The sequence below is a fragment of the Erinaceus europaeus genome, chromosome 16, assembly GCF_950295315.1.
Source record: "Erinaceus europaeus chromosome 16, mEriEur2.1, whole genome shotgun sequence".
NCBI lineage: Eukaryota > Metazoa > Chordata > Mammalia > Eulipotyphla > Erinaceidae > Erinaceus > Erinaceus europaeus.
Genome location: NC_080177.1, coordinates 27,647,587 through 27,673,497, shown reverse-complemented (window position 1 = coordinate 27,673,497; position 25,911 = coordinate 27,647,587). Strand labels below are relative to the sequence as shown.

At 41.7% G+C, this 25,911-nt stretch overlaps 1 long non-coding RNA gene across 2 annotated transcripts in view; it reads left to right on the top strand.

The window, feature by feature from the left end:
* Positions 1–2,923: 2,923 nt before the first annotated feature.
* The window catches only part of LOC132533332 (uncharacterized), a 408,100-nt gene continuing 385,112 nt past the window's right edge, over positions 2,924–25,911 (top strand). For both annotated transcript variants that reach the window (XR_009545210.1, XR_009545211.1), the window contains exon 1: positions 2,924–3,552. This is a non-coding gene — a long non-coding RNA (uncharacterized LOC132533332). The remainder of the gene's footprint in view (positions 3,553–25,911) is intronic.

Sequence of the window (25,911 nt, the reverse complement as noted above, 5' to 3'; positions counted from 1 at the left end):
TCCTATTATTTATTTATTTATTTAATAGAGGCAGAGAGAGTGAAAGACACCACAGCACCCAAGCTTCCTTCAATACAGTGGGGGCTTTGTTTGAACTTGGCTCATGCATATGACAAAACAACATACTACCCAAGTGAGCTATTTTGCCAGCCTGGTTTTACTGTTCTAAAATCATTAATATCCCTACAATTTCCTAACCTGAGTAAAATAGTCGGAATGGGTCTTTTAAGTCCATTCCAGACTGTTCAGGGGCCAGGTGGTGGCTCACTTGGTTAAGCACACACTACAGCATGCAAGGGCCTGGAGTTTAAGCCCCTGGTCTCCCCACTTGTAGGGAGAAAGCTTTGGGAGTGGTGAAGTAGAGCTGCAGGTCTCTCTCTCCCTCTCCCTCTCCCTCTTCCTCTCTTTCTCTCCCTCTCCCTCTCCTTCTCTCCCTCTCCTTCCCTCCCTCTCCTCTCCCTCTCCTCTCCCTTTCTGTCTCTCCCTCTCCCTCTCCTTCTCTCCCTCTCCCTCTCCTTCTCTCCCTTTCTGTCTCTCCCTCTCCCTCTCCTTCTCTCCCTCTCCCTCTCCTTCTCTCCCTCTCCTTCTCTCCCTCTCCCTCTCCTTCTCTCCCTGTCTCTCCCTCTCCCTCTCCTTCTCTCCCTCTCCCTCTCCTTCTCTCCCTTTCTGTCTCTCCCTGCCCTCTCAACTTCTTTCTGTCTCTCTCCAGTAATAAATAAAAGAGAGAGAGAGAGAGGCTGTTCAGGCAGAGGAATGAATCTGTGAAACTTCCCTCACGGCCCTGAAACATCTCTCAACAAAAATCACTAAACTGTTTCTAATTCCTTGTAAACGGATCAAAAACTCAGGATTGCTTCAGAGGACTATCATCCACCTCACTGGTTTACCATGAGGATTAAATGAGCTTTTATGTGCAAACATAGTTTGTAATTTGTAACTAGAAAGCACAATGCACAGACATGCACTGAACTATCAGGATTATGGATATTTAAAGGGGGGATGTGGTGGTCTTAACAGTTTAGAATTCCTAAAGAGAGTACTAAACCAGCATGTATAGTTCAAAAAGAAACTTGGCTCTTTAAAACTAGATCCAGAGCAAACAATGGAATTGTTTGGCAGGTATCTAAGCAGGGTGAGGGTGGGGGAGGAACCGGCCTAGGCACCTTTGGGAAATTGCTGTGTATAGGCTGAGCCCCACCTGTAGAGAGTTGGCCTACCCAGGTCACCTGCAAATCATTCGCTAGCACACCAACAGTCAGTCCTTGCTTCTCTTTCTTTTTAAAAAAAAAAAACTTTTATCATAGTGGCACTTAGCTTTCAGAGGTTCAGCATTACAGTCACCTTCTATCCAACATCACTCTCCACTCCCCAAATCCAGTTGCCATCCTCTATCACACCATTGACACCTGTCTCCTCATTTGCCTCCCCTCCCCTCTTCCCTTTTGAGGGCCACTATTTTACTTTTACATTCTAAGAGATCTCTTTCTTTCATTTCTTTTCCTTTTCTAGAGCATTGCTCATCTCTGGCTTATAGTGGTAAAGGGTTTGAACCTCAGACTTTGTAGCCTCAGGCAGGGAAGTCTCTTTGCATAACCATCATGCTATCTCCCCCACTCTAAGAGGGCTTCTATTGTTTGACTTTTCACCAGAGGACTCTTCAGCTCTGGTTTATGATGGTGTAGGGGATTGAACCTGGGACTTTGGAGCCTCAGGCATGAAAGCTTCTTTGCATAACCTCTATGCAGCCTCTCCCACCCCATTCTCTCTCTCTATCTCTCTTTCCCTTTCCAGTTTGTTTACACATAAAATTTGCATTTTTATCATCCCTAGATGAGTGACCTTACCCCAGGGGCATTTGCAAATTGTTATCCATATCCTAGCAGTTCCTTGCTTCCTGATGCCTACCATCTGCTCTGGTGCTGTGTGCCCCTGTGGGGAGTGTGGACCCAAAGCACCAGGAGTAGCTCTTGCTCAAGTGAAAATGGAACTTTGGATCTGACAGACAGGGATTTGAATCTCACATGTTTCTTGGCCTTAAATTCATTTCTTTCTTTAAAATTTTATTTATTTATTTTGGATAGAGACAGAAAAATTGTGAGGGAAAGAAGAGGCAGAAAGGGAGATAGACACTTGCAGTATTGCTCCACTACTCACTTGTCACACTGTAGGTGGGGACTGGGACCTGAGTCCTTGTACATGGTAACATGTGTGCTCTACCAGGTGCACCACCATCCAGCTCCTCTCTCTTTCTTTCTCTCTTTCTCTCTGTAACCTGGGACATGCTGTTTTACTCACCAAGACCTTCGCTGTTCTTATCTGTAAAATGGAGATAATAAGACAGGACTGTGGAAATGTTTAAACCAGGAAGTGTGTATAAACTGCTTCGCACAGTCCGACTCTTGGCACTCAAAAAATGGTAGCTACTGTGACTACTGTTGTTTCAAGAGGAAAAAAACAGAATCCCACCCAAAGACAGGAAAAGGAAAACTTTATTTGACTGATTTTTTTACATACTTATGTGAAATTATTAGCTGTTTCCACCTACTGAATGCCTCAAAACTTCAGTCAGTCATTGCATTCCTGTTTGCATTCCACTTCTACATATCTTGCTTCAGAACAGAATAAAAGAAGGTTTGAAGAGAAAAATCGTTTGGGAATCTACTAGAATAACAAGGATGTAACACAAAAGATAAAATCTATAGCAGTGAAAATGCACATTGGATTTCTTAAACATAAACAAAGGCTTTTTATTTCTGAATCCTGCTCCCTCCCCTCTTCTCCCTGCAATCAAAGGAAGAATGCAGTGTGTTTGAGTTGAGAGTGGGGGAGGTAGAGTGCTGATTGGGAAGACAGAGTTGGCCTAGAAAATTCTCCTTCAGCTGTTATGTATAGCGTCTGAAAGGTGTCCACAGCAAGGGGAGAAGTATGGGCATGGTGAGCAAGTGGGAATGGTGACTAAGCAAGCTGACATTGGCCTCCTCCCTTCTCCCAAAAGATTGGGATCCTCTTGAACTGCCCTGTGGACTCAAGGGAGAGGGTTTGCTGTGTCTCCCAGACTCTGCTTAGGAGGGCTAAAGTGCAGAGTGGAGACTTGGGTACTAGTTAACTTGTCAAGGAATGAGAAAAGGGAGAGAGCCCTGACATTTTGCCAACCTCTAAAAGTGAAAGAAGCAGGTTTTTTTTTTTTTTTTTTTTTAACACTTTCAGATACATATCCTGAGTGGCAGAGGTCAGTGTCTGCAACTGATCCATGTGGGCTCAGGCTTCTAATTATTTCCTGGATAACCTGTTATCTATTAGCAATCATGCTGCTTGCCAAAATATGCTAATGTGTCCAGACTTCCTGGTCTGGATTCTGAGAAGCAAATTTTATTGTTTGTCTTTTTTTCTGCCTGAGCTTCACCACTCTGGGCCTGCTTTTTCAGATAGAAAGAGAAAAACAGAGACAGAGGGAGAGAGGGAAAGATCTGACAGCACTAAATCTTCCCTCAGTGAGAAGGGACTGGACTTGAAGCTGGTTCACGGACATGGCAAAGCGGGTGCACTATCCAGGTGAGCTGTCTTGCCAGTTCTTGTATTGGGTCTTTTCTGAAGAAGAAGTAGATGAGTTGGGGAGATAATGATAACCTAGTGGTTATGCAAAAAGAGTCTCATGCTGGGGCCACCAAAGAACCCAGGTTTAATCTTCAGCACCAGTGTAAGCCAGAGTTGAGCAGTGCTCTGCTAAAAATAAAATAAAATAGCTACTAAGAAACTTAAAAAGTGTGTGTGTGTGTGTGTGTGTGTGTGTGTGTGTCTGTGTGTGTGTGTGTGTGCTTTTAGTTCCTGGTGCATGAGAGTGGAGGAGGACCTAGGCTGGGGTGAGAGTAATTTGCAGAAAACTGAGAAATTTTATACATGTACCAACAGCTGTATTTACTGTGACATAATAAAAGAAAAAAATAGAAATTAAGGAGAAGTAGGATCTGGGGAGCAGGCAGCTAGTTGTGAGTCCCACTGACAGGGAAGCTGTTCTGCTGTACTTCAGCCTGTGCTGAAGAAAGAGAATGTGCACAGTTGATGCTGATGTCCGTGAGGAACCTGACAGCATCTCTTCTTGTCCTGACTCCTTGGCTCATGCTCCTCTTTACAGGTTTGGTTTTATTGGAATAGTCTGGAAAAATTTCTGAGAGAAATGTTTGTCTGGGCTGGCATGATCTACTTAGTGAACAAAGAAACTCTTCTAATCTTTTGTTTGAGGAAAGGGCAAGGAGGGTGTCAGAATTCAATAGGCCTCTTCTGTTGAGTAGGGGCCCAAGCTGGCCATCACCCAGGTGAGTTTTATAGTGTCAGCCACACCTGTGGCCTCTATATTTGTACCAAGGCTCAGGGAAATGTCACCAAGTGGTGTCGAGCATTAAGCCAGCCCCCCTGCTCCATCCTCCATTGCTGACATTATGGCCTATTTACATAATCATTGTTTTGCCTGAAAGATTCCCTACCCATTCCTTTGATCTATCTTCTTTCTAACTTGAGACGGCCCTGCCTGCAGGGTAACATTAATTCCCACCAGTTAAAACCATAGCAGCAGTTGCTAAGGAAGTTTCCAGAGTACCTTTTCCCTTTCTCCACCGTCTTTTCCTATCCATTTCCGTTTCCAACTTGCCACTTCCTTTATCCTATAAAAGTCACTTCTGTTTCTGGTTTCTCTCTATTTCCATGTCCCGACCTGGAGGAGGGCAGGCATGCAGACAGGGAGGTGGACGCCAGCCATTGCGGTTTGGTGCCATGTGCCTTAACCTACTGTGCTCACACCTGACTCTGGGGCTCCCGCATGAATAAAGCATTGTATTACCATGCCGCCAGGAGTTCCTGGTCTCTCTCCCGTGATGCAAGCCTGGCAAAGTGGGGAAGGGATGTAAATGTAGAACATCATTCTTTCATTCTTTTTTTTTTTTTCCCTTTTGTTACCCTGGTTGTTTTACCATTGTTGTGGTTATTATTATCGTTGTCATTGATGTCATTGTTGTTGGATAGGACAGAGAGAGAAATGGAGAGAGGAGTGAAGCAACTCCCCTGCAGGTGGGGAGCCGGGGGCTCAACCCAGGATCCTTGTGCCGGTCCTTGCACTTTGCGCCATGTGTGTTTAACCCACTGCGCTACTGCCTGTACCCTCTTTTTCTTTTTATAAGGGTAGCACATGTTTGTTAGTTTAAAATTTAAAAGGTTTAGAAAGGCCAAAAAAAAGAAAAAAAAAAAAAAGCACATATAATTTTATTCCTCAGAGATAAACACTGAAAACATTTTGATGTATCTGCTACCTTTTCCCCCATGTTAATTTGTGCCTATATCTTTCTCTAGAAAGATATATTTATTTATTTATTATTTTTAATTTTTATTTTTTACCAGAACACTGTTCAGTTCTGGCTTATGAGTTCTGGCTTATGGTGGTGCGGGGGGATTGAACCTGGAATGTTGGAGTCTCAAGCATGAGAGTCTATTTGTATAACCATTATACTGTCTACCCTCCGCCCAGAAAAATACTTAGTAAAAATACCATGGAACTCTGTGATCTTCTGAATTGTCTGGGGAATAATACGTCCTTTAGCATTGGAGTTTGGGATTAGTTTTCAGCAGTACTCACAGGGTCCATTTTATCACAGTTCAGCAGGAGTTGGTCCTAAAGGACTAAAAGTCAGGGCCTTTCATTTTAAGGATTAGATAGAGCTATCTATGAATGGAGAAAAATTACTGTTAATTCATGTGACCAGAAAGTAAGCAGGCAGGGCTAGGGAGATAGCACAGTGACGGCACCCTAGACTTGCATGCTGGAGGCCCCAGGCTCAATCTCCAGCACCACCATATGCCACAGCTGAGCAATGCTCTAGTTTCAGTCTCTCTCATGAAAATAAATAAATAACTTAAATAAAAGCAGCCAGGCAGAAAACAGAGCAACTTTCCTATGGTAAACATCTAGAAAACTAGACAAAGTACTTGAAGCAAACATTCCATACACTTTAGTCATTCTCCAAGAGAATGGAAACAAATGAGGTCATTCCTAGTGTGCCCTATCTTTCTGAGTTGAAGTTTATCTCAGATCCCAGCCCAGGGATGAGAAAGCAAGCTGCCACATCTGTCTGTGAATACAGAGACCAGAGGAAACTGAGGCAGTAAGAACTTACCAAGCAAGGTGATTATTATGCTTAGCAAATTAAGTAAAGAGGTAAAAGTCAACTGCCAGATGTTTTCACTCGTGGAATCTAGAGAACTGGTAAAAAAAAAATAGAAGCAAACTATTTCTAAGACTTGTGGGAACTATAGTGTTTATGTTTGGGAAGTGGGAAGGTAGGGATACAGAACTCTGGTGGTGGGTGGTGTGGAACTACTAACCTGTAATCTTATAATCTTGTAACCTATTATTAGATACAAATTTTAAAATAAAGTAAATCAAATCCAACACAGTGGTAGCACCTAGACCCTGCATATAAGAGGTTCCAGTTTTGATTCCCAGCATTTTCAAAAGCTGGAACTTAGTGGTGCTAAGGGTGGGGGCAGCTGTGGGGTGGGGGTGGAGTTGGGGAAATATCAACAGCTCCAGTGCAGATTTACTAATCCAGAGGACTGTCCTAGATGTATCATAATAAGTGAATAAATCGGGGCAGAGATAGCTAGAATAATGCAAACAGACTTTCATGCCGGAGGCTCCAAAGTCCCAGGTTCAATCCCCTGCACCACCATAAACCAGAGTAGTGCTCTGGTGAAAAAAAAAAAAGTGAATAAATTGAGTAGTAACACACACACACACACACACACACACACTTTGCCAAGCAGATCAAAAGGGAGGAGGGGAATGCACAGAGAAATATCTCTAAAACCTGTGTAGGAATATTTGTATTTGGCTAGACACTACAACAAACACACAGGGCTCCTGAGCCTAGACAAAGAGCTTCAATAGGGCTTCAGCATCTCCAAAAGCTTGTAGGGTATAGTTGATAATTTTTGCCACTCTAGCCTGCTGAAATAGAGACCTCACTAAATGTCTGAGATGCTCTTTAGGGACCCCAGAAAAGTACGGCCTTAGAAATGACACCAAAGTGGTCCGGGAGGTGGCGCAGTGATAAAGCTTTGGACTCTCAAGCATAAGGTTCTGAGTTCCACCCCTGACAGCACATGTGCCATAGTGATGTCTGGTTCTTTCTCTCTCCTCCTATCTTTCTCATAAATAAATAAAATCTAAAAAAAAAAAATGACACCAAGCTAGCTCCAAAGTAGAAGTTACTAGATTGACTGTAAAAACTTACAAGTGAACCTAAAAAGGTTCTGATGATCCATAAGAAACTTAATCTACCAAAAGCTAACCTTTGAAGAAAGACTCAAAAACTGAAGACTCTTGACAGTATAACTATTATAAAGTTTAGTATCTATTAAATTTTTACTTAAATGTTAAAAAAAAAAGCAGAGATAAGGTTAAGAAATGAGAGAAGCAATACATTTGAAAACCTTAAAAACTATGATATTTTTTTCTAAACATTTGAAGGGAAATGTAAATATGATGACAAGAAGAGGGCTGGGCATTAGCACAACTGTTAAGGGTACATAGTGCGAAGCACAAGGACCCGGTCAAACATCCCGGTTTCGCAAGGACTGGCATAAGGATCCCGGTTTGAGCCGCAGGCTCCCCCACCTGCAGGGGAATCGCTTCACAAGTGGTGAAGCAGGTCTGCAGGAGTCCTTCTTTCCCCCTCTGTCTTCCCCATGTCTCTCAATTTCTCCCTGTCCTATCTAACAATGACATCAATAACAACAACAATAATAACTACAACAATAATATATATATATATCCCGGTTCAAGCCCCTGGCTCCCCACCTGCAAGGGGTGGGGGGAGAAGAGTCGCTTCACAAGCTAGTAGGCATATTTTAGTTAAATCCAAAGGGCCTGTGGATATACTAGTGTTTTTTTTTTTTCTTTTTCTTTTTGCCCCTGAGCCTGAAATCTGATGTGCAGGTGGATCCAAGTTATTGCCTAGGGAGATGATGTCATAGCTGGAAAAAGGACCAGAAAGCTGGATCAGGGAAGAGAGTAGCTCCCTAATATGGGAAAGGGTATAAGTATTGTTGACCTCCTGGACCACTTCATTGTACTTTTTTCTCCTTTTTTTTTTTAAGTTCATTCTTTTTAATATATATAGGATGAGAGAAAAGGGGAAAGGGAGGCAGGGGGAGTCAGGTGGTAGCCCAGCGGTAGCCTAGTGGGTTAAGTGCATATGGTGCAAAGCGCAGGTACAGGAGTAAGGATCCCGGTTCAAGCCCCAGGCTCCCCACCTGCAGGGGCTCCCTTTGCCAGGGGTGAAGTAGGTCAGCAGGTGTCTGTCTTTCTCTCCCTCTCTCTGTCTTCCCTTCCTCTCTCAATTTCTATCTGTCCTTCCAACAGTGACAGCAATAACAATAATAATAACCACAACAATGATACACAACAAGGGCAACAAAAGGAAAAAAAATAGCCTCCAGGAGCAGTGAATTCATAGTACAGGCACCAAGCCCCAGTGATAACTCTGGAGGCAAAAAAAAAAAGAAAGAGAGAGAGAAAGAAAAAGGGGAGGAGAGAGAAGTGGAGAAACCTGCAGCTCTGCTCCACTGTACATGAAGTTTCTACTCTGTAGGTGAGGACCAAGGACTTGAAACCAAGACCTTATGCACAGTAATGTATGTACTCTACCAGGTGCACCACTGACTAGCATATATATATGTATGTGTGTGTGTGTGTGTGTTTTCTTCTCTTTATTATCTGTCTAGAAAATTCTATGAGAACACAGACTTCATCTTATTCTCTGCACATTCTAGGATCTGTAACAGAAAGTGGCACATGCTAGGTGCTCAATAAATACATGCTGAATAATAGAGTTAGATCAAGCTAAACCATTTGTATAATTCTGAGACCTGATTTTTGGCCTTACAGTATATCAGGACATTGTTTCACATCAAGTTATAAATTCTTTAGTCTTTTGTCAGGCTACAGAGCAGTATCATAACTTGTTTACCCTAATTTCTATTGATGAGCATTGGGTTGATTCCAATTTTTTCAGCATTATTGTAATTCAACACTGTTGTATTACACATTCTTGAATTCATATATTTACATGCTTTTTAAATGTTCAATGTATTTTCCCTGCGGTGATTAAAAAAAAATCTACAAACATAAATGTCTAGTTTGATGTTGGCAATGTACATATGGAGCTGATTGATACATAGCTTATGGGTAAGGAGAAAGACTTAACACAGATCCACTCATTGAAACCATAGGAATCAGTGAAATATAAAGAAGGAATCTGAGCAAACCCAGACATGAATTTTATTTATTTATTTATTTATTTATTTATTTATTTCATCTTGCAGCTTTTGAGTTTTTTTTAAAAACACTACTTTTTGAAAATAGGCATCCATGCCAGCATGGGTAGGTGGGAGAGACAGGCTGGCCAGGGTGATGCAGGAGAAGAAATTCTGCCCTGTTTGTAATAAAGCTTTAGGTGTATCCCATCACAAATTGCATAGTCTCAGAGATACATGGTCTTTGAAAATCGTGGATCACTTTTTTGTTTGTTTACTTCAAAGGCAGTGGAAGAGCAGGGAAGATGGTTTAACAGTAGAATCTATGTCTTCCATGTATAAGAACCTAGGTCCAATCCCTGGCACAACAAACAAACTTAGTGAGACATTTTCAGTAAGGGAGGACATGTGAGGAAAGTTACATTAGAAAATCCCTCTGAATGCAATGTATACATGGTCTTGGGCTGTGGCACAGAAGTGATCAAGACTAAATGGAACTGGGTTCGCATAGCAGTTACACAGGCTCTGAGGTCCTAGGTTCAGTACTCCACACCATCAATAAAGCAGAGCTGAGCAGTGCTCTGGTAAAAGTAACAATAACAACAACAAAGAAAGAAAGAAACAGCTTAAAGGGACCTATGTGTAATCCAGGGAGAGGGTGTGCTGACCTAAATTAGAGCTAATGGTGAGGACATGAAGATCAGTGGACAAATCTCAGAGGTGTTTTGCAGGAATAATAGGTGTTAGGATTTGATTACAGGTTAGGTTGAAAGGAGAGAAAGAGTGAAGACTCAGAAGATGATAAGCATCTTCTGAAATAGGAAAGGTTGATCTAGAGGTGGGCTGAGGGTAGATTTTTCATCTTAGAAAACAGAGCTTGCATTATATGTGGGATAGTCAAGCAGACCAAATAGGCAAAGGAGAGAGCCCTGGCTGGAGATGAATTTATGTATTTTTAGCATCAAAGTAGACTTGACGCCATTGGCAAAAGTCAGTTCTCCAACAGCAGGGACAATTTATACTCTCAGAGCTTTGTCCAGATCTCACTTTACAGAGGGAGCGCAATAAAATTTGCAGAGTGTGGCCTGGAAGATGGTGCAGTAGATAAAGCATTAGACTATCAAGTATGAGGTTCTGAGTTCAGTCCCCAGCATTGCAAGTGCCAGAACAATGCTCTGGGTCTTGCTCTTTCCTAACAAGTAAATAAATAAATCCTATTTATTTATTATTTTTAAATAAATAAACATTTATTTATTTATTCATTTTGCAGAGCTCTTATTAGTTACCTGTCCTACCACATGCTACCCTGGTACGATAGATAAGAATCTGAGGAGCAGAGGGCTGGGTGGTGGCGCACCTGATTGAATACACGTTACAATGCATAATGATCTGGGTTCGAGCCCTGCAGGGGGAAAGCTTTGCAAGTGGTGAAGCAGTGCTGCAGGTGTCTCTCTGTCTCTCTCCCTCACCCCCTTCCCTCTCTGTTTCTGGCTGTCTTTATCTAATAAATAAAGATAATTTTGAAAAAATAAAAAAAAGAATCTGAGGACCAGTGAAGCACTGGGCCTGGCCACTTGGTATTAACTATAATATCTGAGAAGTTCTAGAAAGTGATAGAAGGTTCAAGCATTTCAGAAATACAAGAAAAGCCCAGTCCTCAACACATTAAAGGAAGCTTCAGTGCTATGGTCTCTTTCTACACTCTCTGCCTCTCTGTTTTTATTTAAAATAAATCAGTAGGTTGCCGGGTAGTGGTGCACCTGGTTGAGTGCATGTGTTACAATGTGCAAGGACCTGGGTTCAAGCCCCTAGTCTCCACCTGTAGGAGGAAAGCTTCAACTAGTGGTGAAGCAATGCTACAGGTATTTCTCTGTCTCTTTCTCTCTCTGTCTTCCCCTTCCTCTTGATTTCTGGCTGTCTCTATCAAAGTAATCAATCAATTAATTAAAACAAATAAACAAACAAGATTAAAAAGAAGAAAGAAATACAAGAGAATATTCCATTGCCTGAATTGAAGAAACCAGCAGATGTGTGAGAGGGAGAGACAGTATTTATTTATTTACTTATTTATTTATTGGAGGATTAATGTTTTATAAGTCAACAGTTAATTCAGTAGTTTGTACATGCATAACATTTCTCAGTTTTCCACATAGCAATACAACCCCCACTAGGTCCTATGCCTATTTACTTATTTTGTTTGAGAAGAGCACTGCTCAGCTCTGGTTTATGGTCATGCAAGAAATTGATGCTGGTATGTTCAGAGCCTCAGGCATGAAAGTCTTTTGTAGAGCCCTTATGATATCTCCTTTGCCCCAGCTGTTATCTATAGGTGGAGAGAATTCCGGAATCAGCTGACAGAGTGGAATGGATACTAGTAGTTATTTAAATATTAGTTTTAAGATTTTTTTTTTTTTTTGTCTTCCAGCATTATCGCTGAGGCTTGGTGCCTGCACTACAAATCCACTGCTCCTGGAGGCCAATTTTCTTGCCCTAGTTACCCCTGTTGTTATTGTTGTTATTGCTGGATAGGAGAGAGAGAAATCAAGAGAGGAGGGGAAGGCAGAGAGGGCAAGAGAATGACACCTGTAGACCTAGGAGGAAAAAATTTGAAATGTTGGAGAGCTTCCCCAGAGACCCACCCTACTAGGGAAAGAGAGAGGCAGACTGGGAGTATGGACCGACCAGTCAACGCCCATGTTCAGCAGGGAAGCAATTACAGAAGCCAGACCTTCCACCTTCTGCAACCCACAATGACCCTGGGTTCATGCTCCCGAGGGATAGAGAATGGGAAAGCTATCAGGGGAGGGGGTGGGATATGGAGATTGGGTGGTGGGAATTGTGTGGAGTTGTACCCTTCCTACCCTATGGTTTTGTTAATTTATCCTTTCTTAAATAAATTTTTAAAAAGTCAAAACAATAAAAAAAATAAAAAAAAAAAAAAAGAAATGTTGGAGAAAAGACGGAATAGGGGTACAGTTCCACACAATTCCCTCCACCAGAGTTCCGCATTCCCATCCACTCCACTGAAATTTTCCTATTTTTTTTTTTATCTCCCCTGGGATTAGGGACCCAGGATTATTATGGGATGTAGAATTGTACCCCTCTTATCCTACCATTCTGTCAATCATTATTAAATCAATGATAATTTTAAAAGAAAAAAACTAGTCGGGTGGTAGCACAGCGGGTTAAGCGCATGTGGCACAAAGCACAAGGACCGGCATAAGGAGTCCTGGCTCCCCACCTACAGGGGAGTCGCTTCACAGGCAGTGAAGCAGGTCTGCAGATGTCTTTCTCCCTCTCTGTCTTCCCCATCTGTCTTCATTTCTCTCTGTCCTAGGCAATAACGACATCAATAACAACAACAATAATAACTACAACAGTAAAACAGCAAGGGCAACAAAAGGGAATCAATAAATATAAATATTAAAAAAAAAAGAGGAGTAGGGGAGCCATATTGAGATTGGATCAAAAGTTCAGTGAAGACATGGAAGTTGGATAGTTACCAGGGAGGTGGAGCCACTGTTTTGATTCTGAAGGAATGATGCTCATTTGGAACCAATGATAAAGCACTGGACTCTCAAGCATGGTGACCTGACTTTGATTCCCAGCACTTCATATGCCAGAACAGTGTTCTGGTTTTTGCTTCCACACCTATGTCTCTTAAATAAATTAATTTAAAAAGTTGGGGGCTTGGGAAGATAGCATAATGGTTATGGAAAAAGATTTTTATAACTGAGGCACTAAAGATCCCAGGCTCAATACTCAACACCACCATAAACCAGAACTCAGCGTGTTCTGGAAAAAATAAAGTAAAAGAGGGGACAGGTGGTGGGACACCTAGTTAAGCATATGCATCACAGTGCACAGGAATCCAGGTTCAAGCCCCTGGTCCCCACCTGCAGGGGGAAAGCTTCATGAGTGATAAAGCAGTGCTGTAGGTATCTGTTTCTCTCCCTCTTTATCTCCCTTTCCCTCTCAATTTCCCTGTCACTATCCAATAATAAATAAAATATTAAAAAAATAAAGTAAAAGAAGAGGAAAGAAAAGGAAAGGAAAGATGCACAGGATTAGTATGTTAGCAAAGACATATTCTGAAGTGGAAGTATGTTACTGTGATTTAAAAATAAGGACTTTATATTTGATCTTCATATATTTTGGTCCAGAGATCTTTTAAATATTTATTTATTCCCTTTTGTTGCCCCCTTTTTTTTTTTATAATTGTTGTAGTTATTATTGTCGTCGTTGTTGAATAGGACAGAGAGACATGGAGAGAGGAGGGGAAAACAGAGAGGAGGAGAGAAAGATAGACACCTGCAGACCTGCTTCACCGCCTGTGAAGCGACTCCCCTGCAGGTGGGGAGCTGGGGTCCTTGGTCCTTGTGCTTAGACACCTGCGCTTAACCCGCTGCGCTACTCCGACTCCCATCCAATTATCTTTTAAAACTGTTGGGATTTTTAGTAGAAAGAGCATAAAGGTGCTTTTCTTATGTTGTTGAATTGAACTTTGGAAACTGCTTAGGCAATCTGAGGATAGTGTTTGGTTGTCAGGGGGAACCAAACTGTGATTTATGAAGGTTTATGTTTTCTCTACCCTCACTCCCACCTCCGGGGAGGGAAGAGGGATTGAATTTTTAGTTTGAGGGTGGGGGAGATAGCATAAGGGTTATGCAAACAGATTTTCATGTCTGAGGCTCCTTAATGTCAGGTTCAATCCCCCACACCACCATAAGTCACAGCTGAGCAGTGTTCTGGTGTTTCTCTCTCTGCATTTCTCACAAAAATAAAATAAAATAAAATATTTTTTAAAAGAATTTTGAGTTCAATACTCATTGGTTTATGATTTAATCAGTCATGTCTTTGTAATGAAGCCTCCTTATCAGCTCAAAAGGTAATGGTTCAGTTTCCAGGTTGGTGGATGCATGGGCTGGATCAAAGTAGTATGCTGATGATTAAGAGAATCAAAGTAGTGTGCTGATGATTTTGAATTAAAATTATTTCAGTGGGTGGGGGAGATAGCATAATGGTTATACAAAAAGATTCTCATGCTTGAGGCTCCAAAGGTCCCAGGTTCAGTTTTCCACATCACCATAAACCAAAGTTAACAGTGCTCTGATCTCTCTCTCTTTTTTCACCAGAACGCTGCTCAGCTCTGGTTTATGGTGGTGCTGGGGATTGAATATGGGGCTTGGGAGCCTCAGGCATGAGAGTCTCTGTATAACCATTATGCTATCTCCCCTTTCCCTAGCTCTCTTTCTTTAAAATAAAATAAACTACAGGGGAGTCGGGCCATAGCGCAGCGGGTTATGCACACGTGGCGCAAAGCACAAGAACCCCGTAAAGATCCCAGTTCGAGACCCCGGGGCTCCCCACCTGCAGGGGAAGCACTTCACAGGCAGTGAAGCAGGTCTGCAGGTATCTGTCTTTCTCTCCCCTTTCTGTCTTCCCCTCCTCTCTCCATTTCTCTGTCCTATCCAACAACAACGACATCAACAACAACAATAACTACAACAACAATAAGAAACAAGGGCAACAAATGGGAAAATAAATAAAAACAAATAAATAAACTACAGAACCCACTAAAGCTAATAAAATATATTTAAAAATTAAAAAAAATCAGAAACAACGGATGAAGGAGTGATGTTCTTACCCTCTGTTTCAGGTGTTGGCTTATGAGAGAGGGAAATATAAGGGGAAAAAATAAAGCATGACTCTGGCATGTGTGATAGCAGGGAGTCTAAGCCATCTTGCTTTATCCACTGAGCCACCTTCAGGACTGCCTCTCTGTTACTCTGACCCCCCCCCCCCACTGTTCTTTTCTATTATATTTGATAGGATAGAGAGAAATTGAGAGGAATGGGGAAGGTAGAAAATATAGAGAGAGAAAGATAGATACCCACAGACCTGCTTACTGCTTGTGAAGTGTTCCACCACAGGTGGGAAATGGGGACTTGAACCCCCGTCTTTGCACATAGTAATGTGTGCACTCAACTGGGTGCATCACCACTCAGTACCATTCCCCTGCCCCCCGACACTCCCCCTCCATTTCTCTAAATGCAGGAAATAAATCTTCCATATGCAAAGAACTCTTCTTACCTCTGGAGGTGGAAAGACTTCCGTACCTCTCTGAAGTTTCCAAGGCCTGTTTTGCTTGTATAAATAAACTGTGAAATTCCCCTCTTGAGAAAGAAATAGTTCTCTTCGAAATTAGGGTCTGAACCAAAAAATTCTTTGTGCCATCAATTCTCACAGACTCCTTTCTGTTTGTCTAGAAAGCATATAGACCATGTTCAGTGGTCGTTCTTCCATGTCCTCTATGTGAGAAACATTAAATCCCTCTTTTTCTTTCCTTAATTGGTATAGAGGATTTGGCATAAAAGTCAAAGACTCTGTGTGGGGGGGGTTCAGGTCCTGGAACATGATGGCAGAGGAGGACCTAGAGGGGGTTGGATTGTTATGTGGAAAACTGAGAAATGTTACACATGTACACACTACTGTATTTTACTGTTGACTGTATGCCATTAACCCCCTCAATAAAGAAAAAAAATTGATATAGAGGAACAAAAATTTACTCTGCCACTTACATTCCAAAATAAGGGTTTGTTGTTGTTGTTGTTTTGTTTTTGACAAAAAGTTAATTTCACTGGATGGACCCTGAAGGTAGAATAAAAAATAGTTTTGTTGTAAACACTTTTCCTAGGGAGGATCTGGTCTGTGGGAAGGATAGAGGCCTTGTCATACTGTCTTGTTGGTCTGCTTCTAAATTCTGCTTCTAAGACCCCTTCTGTTTCATTGGTTTAATCCCCCCTGACTAACACTGTATTCTATTTACATAACCACTGTTAACTAAGCACCACCCTGCCTCCAGGCATTGGTTTAATCCTCACTGTTTTGCACACTTTTTTTGGGGGGGGTTACACAGGCCTTATATTACTATTTTTTTAAACATTTAGTCCTTTATTAGCATTGTTTCTTTTTAAATGTTTTTTAATTTATTTCTTTATTGGGGAATTAATGTTTTACATTCAACAGTAAATACAATAGTTTGTACATGCATAACATTCCCCATGTTTTGCACACTTTTTCCTTCTCCCCACCCCCTATCCTACATACATCCTCTTCGGACCTGACACTTCCGCCTCAGGATATATAAGGACAGGGTTGTGATTAGAGATAGCTTAGATTGCGCTGTGTTCCACATGAATAAAGACTGAACTGCGTACCACTCGGCCATGAGTCCCTGGCCGTCTCTCTCGTCCGCGAAGCTAGCCTGGCACTGTCTGTTTTGGTGCCTTCCTAACTAACATGCTTTCTACTTCCCAAAGACCCCTGCTATTTATTTGTTTTAACAGGACACTTCTCAGCTCTAGTTTATGGTGGTGCTGGGGCTTGAACCTGGTACCTTTGATACTTCAGGTATGAAAGTATTTTATTTTTAAATTATTATCTTTATTTATTGGATAGAGACAGCTAGAAATTGAGAGGGAAGGGGGAAATAGGGAGGAAGAGAGACAGAGAGATGCCTGTAACACTGCTTTACCACTTGCAAAATTTTCCCCCTTCAGGTAGGGATTGGGGGGCTCGAACCTAGGTCCTTGCACATTGTAACATGTACACTCAACCAGGTGCACCACCACCCAGTCCCCAGGCATGAAAATCTTTTCATAACCTTTATGCTATCTCCCCAGCCCCCCACAGTCTTCTGCTTTAATTTTTTAAATTTTATTTATTTGACAGAGATAAATCAATAGGGAAGGGAGAGATAGAGGAGAGAAAAAGAGAGATACTTGCAGGACTACTTCACTGCCTTAGAGAAGCTAATTAAGAGCATATCTAGGACATCAAATCTTTGACAAAGGGGCTCAGACTATTAAATGGGGAAAGCAGAGTCTCTTCAACAAATGGTGTTGGAAACAATGGGTTGAAAAATGCAGAAGAATGAAACTGAACCGCTGTATTTCACCAAATACAAAAGTAAATTCCAAGTGGATCAAGGACTTGGATGTTAGACCACAAACTATCAGATACTTAGAAGAAAATATTGGCAGAACTCTTTTCCGCATAAATTTTAAAGACATTTTCAATGAAACAAATCCAATTACAAAGAAGACTAAGGCAAGTATAAACCTATGGGACTACATCAAATTAAAAAGCTTCTTCACAGCAAAAGAAACCACTACCCAAACCAAGAGACCCCTCACACAATGGGAGAAGATCTTTACATGCCATACATCAGATAAGAGTTTAATAACCAACATATATAAAGAGCTTGCCAAACTCAACAACAGAAAACAAATAACCCTATCCAAAAATGGGGGGAGGACTTGGACAGAATATTCGCCACAGAAGAGATCCAAAAGGCTGAGAAACACATGAAAAAATGCTCCAAGTCTCTCATTGTCAGAGAAATGCAAATAAAGACAACAATGAGATATCACTTCACTCCTGTGAAAATATCATACATCAGAAAAGATAACAGCAGCAAATGCTGGAGAAGGTGTGGGGTCAAAGGAACCCTTCTGCACTGCTGGTGGGAATGTCAATTGGTCCACCCTCTGTGGAGAACAGTCTGGAGAACTCTCAGAAGGCTAGAAATGGACCTACCCTATGATCCTGCAATTCCTCTCCTGGGGATATATCCTAAGGAACCCAACATATCCATCCAAAAAGATCTGTGTACACATATGTTCTTGGCAGCACAATTTGTAATAGCCAAAACCTGGAAGCAACCCAGGTGTCCAACAACAGATGAGTGGCTGAGCAAGTTGTGGTATATATACACAATGGAATACTACTCAGCTGTAAAAAATGGTGACTTCACCGTTTTCAGCTGGTCTTGGATGGACCTTGAAAAAATCATGTTGAGTGAAATAAGTCAGAACAGAAGGATGAATATGGGATGATCTCACTCTCAGGCAGAAGTTGAAATACAAGCTCAGAAAAGAAAACAGAAGTAGAACCTGAAATGGAGTTGGCGTATCGCACTAAAGTAAAAGACTCTGGGGTGGGTGGGTGGGGAGAATACAGGTCCAAGAAGGATTCAGAGGACCTAGTGGGGGTTGTATTGTTATATGGGAATCTGAGGAATGTTATGCATATGCAAACTATTGAACTTACTGTTGAATGTAAAACATTAATTCCCCAAATAAAAAAAAAAAAAAAAAAGAGCATATCTAGAGCCACGTGACAAGTTATTCAGAATTTCCGGATCTCTTCCATGTGTATAGGAGGTATAAATGCTACTAATAAATTTCTCCACACTTTCTTTCTTTCATATATTTAGTTTATAGTGACAGAGAAAATGAGAGAGAAGGTAGAGGTAGAGGGGGAGAGAAAGACACTTGCTGTACTGTTTCACCACTCATGAAGTTTCCTTCTCTCCTGCAGGTGGGGACGGGGGCTTGAACCTGGAGCACTGTAATGTGTGTGTTCAATCAAGTGTGTCACCACCCAGCCCCTCCCCTAACTTTTCTTTTTCTTTTTTTTTAAACAGTATTTTTTATTTTAATTGTTTCCCTTTTGTTGCCCTTGTTATCGTTATTGTTAGTGCTGTCGTTGTTGTTGGATAGGACAGAGAGAAATGGAGAAAGGAGAAGAGAGAGATGGGGAGAAAAAGATAGACACCTGCAGACCTGCTTCACTGCTTTTGAAGCAACTTTCCTGCAGGTGGGGAGCCCAGGGCTCCAACTGGGATCCTGTTGCTGGTCCATAGGCTTTGCCCCATGTGCACTTAACCTGTTGCACCACCCTGCTCCCTCCTTACTTTTTCTCTTCTTTTCTTTTTTAAATTTTTTATTTATAAAAAGGAAACATTGACAAAACCATAGGATAAGATGGGTACAACTCCACACAGTTCCCACCACCAGGCTTCCATATCCATCCCCTACTCTGATAGCTTTCTATTCGTTATCCCTCTGGGAGTACGGACCCAAGGTCATTGTGGGTGGCAGAGGGTGGAAGGTCTGGCTTCTGTAATTGCTTCCCCGCTGAACAGGGGCGTTGACAGGTCGATCCATACTCCCAGCCTGTCTCTCTCTTTCCCTAGTGGGGCAGGGCTCTGGGGAAGGAAGTGAAGCTCTAGGACATATTGGTGAGGTTGTCTGTCCAGAGAAATCTGGTCGGCATCATGCTAGCATCTGGATCCTGGTGGTTGACAAGAGAGTTAACATACAAAGCCAAACAAATTACTGACCTATCATGGACCTAAGGGCTGGAACAGTGCAGATGCAGAGTTGGGGGGTCCTCCATTTTGTAGATAGCTAGTAGGCATATTTTAGTTAAATTCCAAAGGGCCTGTGGCTATACTAGTTTTTTTTTCTTCCTTTTTCTCTTTGCCCCTGAGCCTGAAATCTGATATGTTAGTGGATCCAACTTACTGTCTGGGGCCTCCTTACTTTTTACTTTTATCAATCTGCCTTATGCTTGTTTATTTGTCCAGCTTCTGAAAAACCCAGAGGAGTACAGGATGATTTCTTTCCATCCCCACCTCGGTTTTATATCAATTTAAATTATTGGTTACTTCCTGCCCACCTTTCCTTTCCACAGGTTATCTTATCCTTTTAACTATGTTGTTTACTCAAGTCCTGCTGTATTTTTTTAAAATGAGAAAGATAGGAGAGAGAGAAAGAACCAGACATGAGAAAGATAGGAGAGAGAGAAAGAACCAGACATCATGAGAAAGATAGGAGAGAAAGAAAGATAGGAGAGAGAGAAAGAACCAGACATCACTCTGGTGGTACATATACTGCTGGGGATTGAACTCAGGACCTCATGCTTGATAGTACAAAGCTTTATTCACTGCACCACCTCCCAGACCACCTGTATTATTTTTTACTTGTTTTCCTTTCCTTAACTAATTACATTTTCTTTTTTTTTTAACATATTTAAAAAATTTTTATTTATTTTCCCTTTTGTTGCCCTTGGTTTTTGTTTAATTGTTGTTGTAATTATTATTGTTGTTGTTATTGATGTAGTCGTTGTTGAATAGGATAGAGAGAAGGGGAAAACAGAGAGGGGAGAGAAAGATAGACATGGTGGGGGAGCTGGGAGCTCGAACTGGGATCCTTATGCTGGTTCTTGTGCTTTGTGCCACATGTGCTTAACTCACTGTGCTACCACCAGACCCCCAACTAATTATATTTTCTACCCCCCTGTGGAGGTTGGAATCAGTTTTTTTTTCTTGTCCTTTACATCAATCCCATACTCTATCTTTAGCAGGTGCTTTTTCTAAGGAAGTCTATATTCCTTGGGGAATAAAAGCTGGGGTGCCCTGTAATATTTACCCCCAGAGTGGCCAAAAAAAACACTCAAACAGGGCCAGGTGGTGGCACACCTGGTTGCTCAAGGACCAGATTCAAGCTCCTGGTCTCTACCTGCAGGGGGAAGGCTCTGAGTGGTGAAGCAGGTCTGCAGGTGTCTCTGTCTCTCTCCCTCTCTTTCTCCCCCTTCCCTCTTGATTGCTGGCTGTCTCCATCCAATATATAAACAAAGATAATTTTTTAAAATGCTCAGACTACCTGGTTACAATACAAAGGGGTTAAATTTTTTTTAGTGAGAAATTGGAGATACTTGTCCACCACTTGCATCCCTTTGGGGAAAGAAGATCATGAGAGTGGATCTTAAGTCACCTGAAGATAAACACCTGATTTGTAGCCTGCCTACCAGCACTGGGGACTTAAAAGCCAGTCATGAGGCAGAGAGGGTTTTAGTGGTTTGAGGAACATAAGAGCTACAACATGTACACAAACTTTTTCCCCAATTCTGCAGAGAAAACTATTTAAATTATTTCCTTTCTTTTTTCTTTTTTAAAGATAATTAATTTCTCAGAGAGAAAGAACCAGAGCATCACTCTGAATATGTTATGCTAAGGACTGAATTCAGGACCTTGTGCTTGAGAGGCTAGTGCTTTATCCACTGTACTACCCCATGAGCTACTAAATTGATTTCTTCTTCTCCTCCTCCCCCTCCCCCTCCCCCTCCTCCCCCTCCTCCTCCTCCTCCTCCTTATTTTTCCAGCGCACTGCTCAGCTCTGGCTTATGGTGGTGCAGGGGGTTGAACCTGGAATTTTGGAGTCTTAGGCATGAAAGTCACTTTGCATTCCTTTGTACATCAAAGGAATTCTGAAATAGCTTACATAAGCAAAAGGCATGGCAAACTCTAGAAGAAGCAAAAGGCATAATAGGGTCATTAACAAGGAACTAAAGTGGAAAAAAGGCATCTGCAGAGTGGCTTCGGCAGAATTAACAAATAGCAAGGCTTTGGGGCCAGGTGGTAGCGCATCTGGTTGAGTGCACATGTTACAATGCACAAGGACCCAGGTTTGAGCCCTTGGTCCCTACCTACAGGAGGAAAGTTTTACAAGTGGTGAAGCAGGATGGCAGGTGTCTCTCTTCCTCTCTATCTCCTCTATCCTCTCCATTTCTGACTGTCTCTATCCAATAAATAAAGGTAATAATTTTTTTTAATTAAAAACAAACAAAATAGCAAGACATTCAAATTTTTTCTAACAAGCTTACAATATTTCAAGGTTTCTACTAACTGGCATCCCTACTGGGATCATTGCAGATAAAGTAGCTGCAAGGGCCACCAAGTCATTCATACCTCCTCATTCACCTTGTCTACTTACCATGCTGATGCAAGACACCTTGGCACATCAACATTTGAGAAGTCAAAGAAGTTGTTAGCTTTGCAGTGCAATTAATTAGGCCGTGGGTTGTGCCACCGGAAGCAGACACAAAACCTGGCATGCTAAAATACACTCCACAGAAATGCAAATTAAAATAAATACACCCACTAGAATAGCCACAATTAAAATTTTGACAGTGTCAAATGTGAAGATTTGGAGCAACTGGAACACTCATACACTATCCTGGAATAACAGTTTGACAGTTTCTTAATGTGCGTACTCTATGAACAGGATAGTCACTACAGAAGAGATACAAAAGGCAAATAGACATATGAAAAATTGCTCCAAGTCACTGATTGTCAGAGAAATGAAAATAAAGACAGCAATGAGATATCACCCCTGTGAGATATGTGCATACTCTGTGAACCAACAATTATCCAAGAGAAATAAAACCATATATCCATAAAGGCCATGGACATAGCCCAGTGGTTATATAAAAGATTTTCTTTTTTTAAATATTTATTTATTCTCTTTTGTTGCCCTTGTTTATTTTTTTAAATTGTTGTTGTCGTTGTTGGATAGGACAGAGAGAAATGGAAAGAGGAGGGAAGACAGAGAGGGGGAGAGAAAGATAGACACCTGCAGACCAGCTTCACTGCTTGTGAAGCAACCCCCCTGCAGGTGGAGAGCTGGGGGCTCGAACCGGGATCCTGATGCTGGTCCTTGCACTTTGTGCCATGTACACTTAACCCGCTGTGCTACTACCCAACTCCCTGTAAAAGATGTTTCATACCTGAGGTTCTGAGGTCTGAGGTCCCAGGTTCAGTCCCCAGCACCAATGTAAATCCAAGATGGGCAGTGCTTTGGTAAAAAATAAAATAAAACAATGTATGTCTGAAAATAACTTCCACAAAAATGTTCATGATTCTGCCACTGAACTTGTTGAGTGGCCTCAACTATGTAACTTTGTCACTCTGTACCTCAGTTTTTTCTTTTGTAAAATAAGGTTGATATCATGTACTGAAAATCATGTGATTTACAAACTTCCTTCTGAGAAAAGTAGCACAATTAGTCTTTTCCCAAAATGGCTGCCATGACTCATAGAGCATGTTTTACTGGTGGCCATGTTTTACTTTTTGGGAAGCAGGAGACTGGAGGCCTAGGGTACAAACTGGAAGTATCCATACAACAAACATTTTAGCTGGACCAGAGCTGAAGTTTGATTTGTCTGTTATAGGAAGTGTGAACCAGCCCTCTCCATAGGCATATGTTTTGCTAGATGTTACTTCTACTGAAGAATTTCTAAGAAACCTTGGCCAGTATTCATAATTGTGATTCAGAAGTCAATAAATAAGTTTAGGAGTCTTCTAGGCTACAGGTAAGGATGCTAGTGTCCCCAGGAAGCAGTCAACATTGATGAGGAACTCTAACTCAACCAGGAGAGGGGAGGTATCTGTCTGACCCCACAGTGAACAGGGCTGTATTTGGGAAGTGGAAGTACTTAAGAGTGTTTCTGTGGTTGACTCCAGAATGCTTTTGAGAACCAACTATGATAATTCTGATCCCTTGACAAGGATTGGCTTAAAACTAGGCATGTATTCAATTCCAACCAATAAGATATAAAGGGAATTCTAGAGAGGACTTTGGGGAGAATTTCCCACACTTCTAAGAAGCAGACACAGTAGAATGTTTTTTTCTTCCCATGGATGGCAATAGGTCTGATGAAAACAACTGTTCACTACAAAATTGTGTTAGTGAAGAACAAAACTTTTTTTTTTTTAAGCACTGCTCAGCTCTGGCTTGTGGTAGTGCCAGGGATTGAACCTGGAACATTTTTTTTTTAATTTTTTAATATTTTAGTTATTTATGAGAAAGGAAGAGAAAAAGAACCAGACATCACTCTGGTACATGTGCTGCTGGGAATTGAACTCAGGACCTCATGCTTGAGAGTCCAGCGCTTTATCTACTGTGCCATCTCCCAGGCCACAAACCTGGAACTTTGAAGCCTCAGGCATAAAAGTTTTTTTGTTTGTTTGTTTTGCATAACTATTATGCTATCTCTCCTGGTCCAAAACCATTATCCTTTTTTTTTTTTTTGCCTCCAGGGTTATCTCTGGGGCTCTGCCTGCATGCACTGTAAATCTACTGCTCCTGGAGGCCATTTTCCCATTTCTGTTGACCTTGTTGTTGTCATTATTATTGTTATTGGATAGAACAGAGAGAAATCGAGAGAGGAGGGGAAGACAGAGAGGGAAAGAGAAAGACACCTGCAGACCTGCTTCACCACTTGTGAAGTGACCCTCCTGCAGGTGGAGAACTGGGGCTCAAACCGGGATCCTTGCACTGGTCCTTGCTTTTTGTGCCATGTGCACTACCGCTTGGTTCCCAAAACCATTATCTTAAGGACTGTAAAGGACATAGATGAAGACAGTCTAAGTCTTTGACAGTTTGAGATACTCAATGCACTATACCTGGAGCCCACTGCTTCTATACTTTTCATTGTGTGAAAGAATATATTTCCTTGGGGGTCAGGCAGTAGCGCAGCAGGTTAAGCGCACATGCAGCAAAGTGCAAGGACTGGCAGAAGGATCCCGGTTGGAGCCCCAGCTCCCCACCTGCAGGGGGGTTGCTTCACAGTCAGTGAAGCAGGTCTGTAGGTGTCTATCTTTCTCTCCTCCTCTCTGTCTACCCTCCTCTCTCGATTTCTCTCTGTCCTATCTAACAACAACAGCAATGACAACAACATTAATAATGATAACAACAGGGAGGGGGTAGATAGCATAGTGGTTATGTAAAGAGACTCTCATGCCTGAGGCTCCGAAGTCCCAGGTTCAATCCCCTGCACCACAATAAGCCAGAGCTGTGCAGTGCTCTGGTGTTCTCTGTGTCTTTCTCTCTCTGTATCTCTCTCAAAAATAATATATATATATATATATATATATATATATATGATAACAACAAGGGCAACATAGTGGGGGGGGGGGAGCGGGAAATGGCCTCCAGGAGTAGTGGATTCATAGTGCTGGCACCGAGCCCCAGCAATAACCCTGGAGGTAAAATATATATATATATATTTCCTTGTCCACTTGAATCTGGGTTTTCTGTTCCTTATGGCTAAAGTATCCTAACCAAACAGATGATAGGACTGAAAGCTGGTAGGAACTTAGAACAAATAATATTTGGCTATTAAGGTGAAGTAACTGGTAGGGCCAGGACAATGGGTCCATTCATGTTTCTTTCTGTATCGGGTGTCTGACACTCCACAATGTAACTGAGTTAGGAGTATTGTATTTCTGTTCTGAGTCATTATTTTCATCTTAAATCAAAGTAAATCTGACTTGGAGCCCCCAGTCTGATTAGTAGGGCAGATCTGTCTTTCTAGGGGTTCCACCTCCTGAAAGATAGTGCTGAATCAGACAAAATTTAAGGGTGCTCCATTTCTATATCAGTCAGTAGTCACAAAGTTCTCTGATAACTCAGGTCTCTTCCAGATGGGTACTGTTGCTATTTCTAAGTCATAGTTGGGGTCCAGGGATCTTGGTGAGGTTTGGAAACCCAGTGCTTAAGATATCACATCCTCTGAGACTGACCCTTACAAGAAAGCTGGAATCGGTTCATTTCTTATCTCTCAGAGCTATCTTTTTCTCTCTTTTCCATCTCAAAGTATTCTCTTCTCTCCTGGCCCTTCAAAGATGTTTTTTCCCTTTGGTATCTGTTTTGTCTCAGTGAGCTAGGGCTTTTACAAAAGACGGGAAGATTAGCTTCCAGTAATTTCTGCTTTCTATCCTGTCAAGATTCCCAAGGCAAATGGAAGGGGAAAAAAAAAAAAGCCAGACTAATGGTGCCTGCTTGGGAAAGGAAGGCAAATGGAGAAACACAGAAAACAAATTAATATTATAATTATTTTATCCAAGGTACCTGAGGGCTGGCTCCATGCAAAATGGTAGACAATGAGAGTAGATTGAAGAGAAAGAAGGTGGGGTCT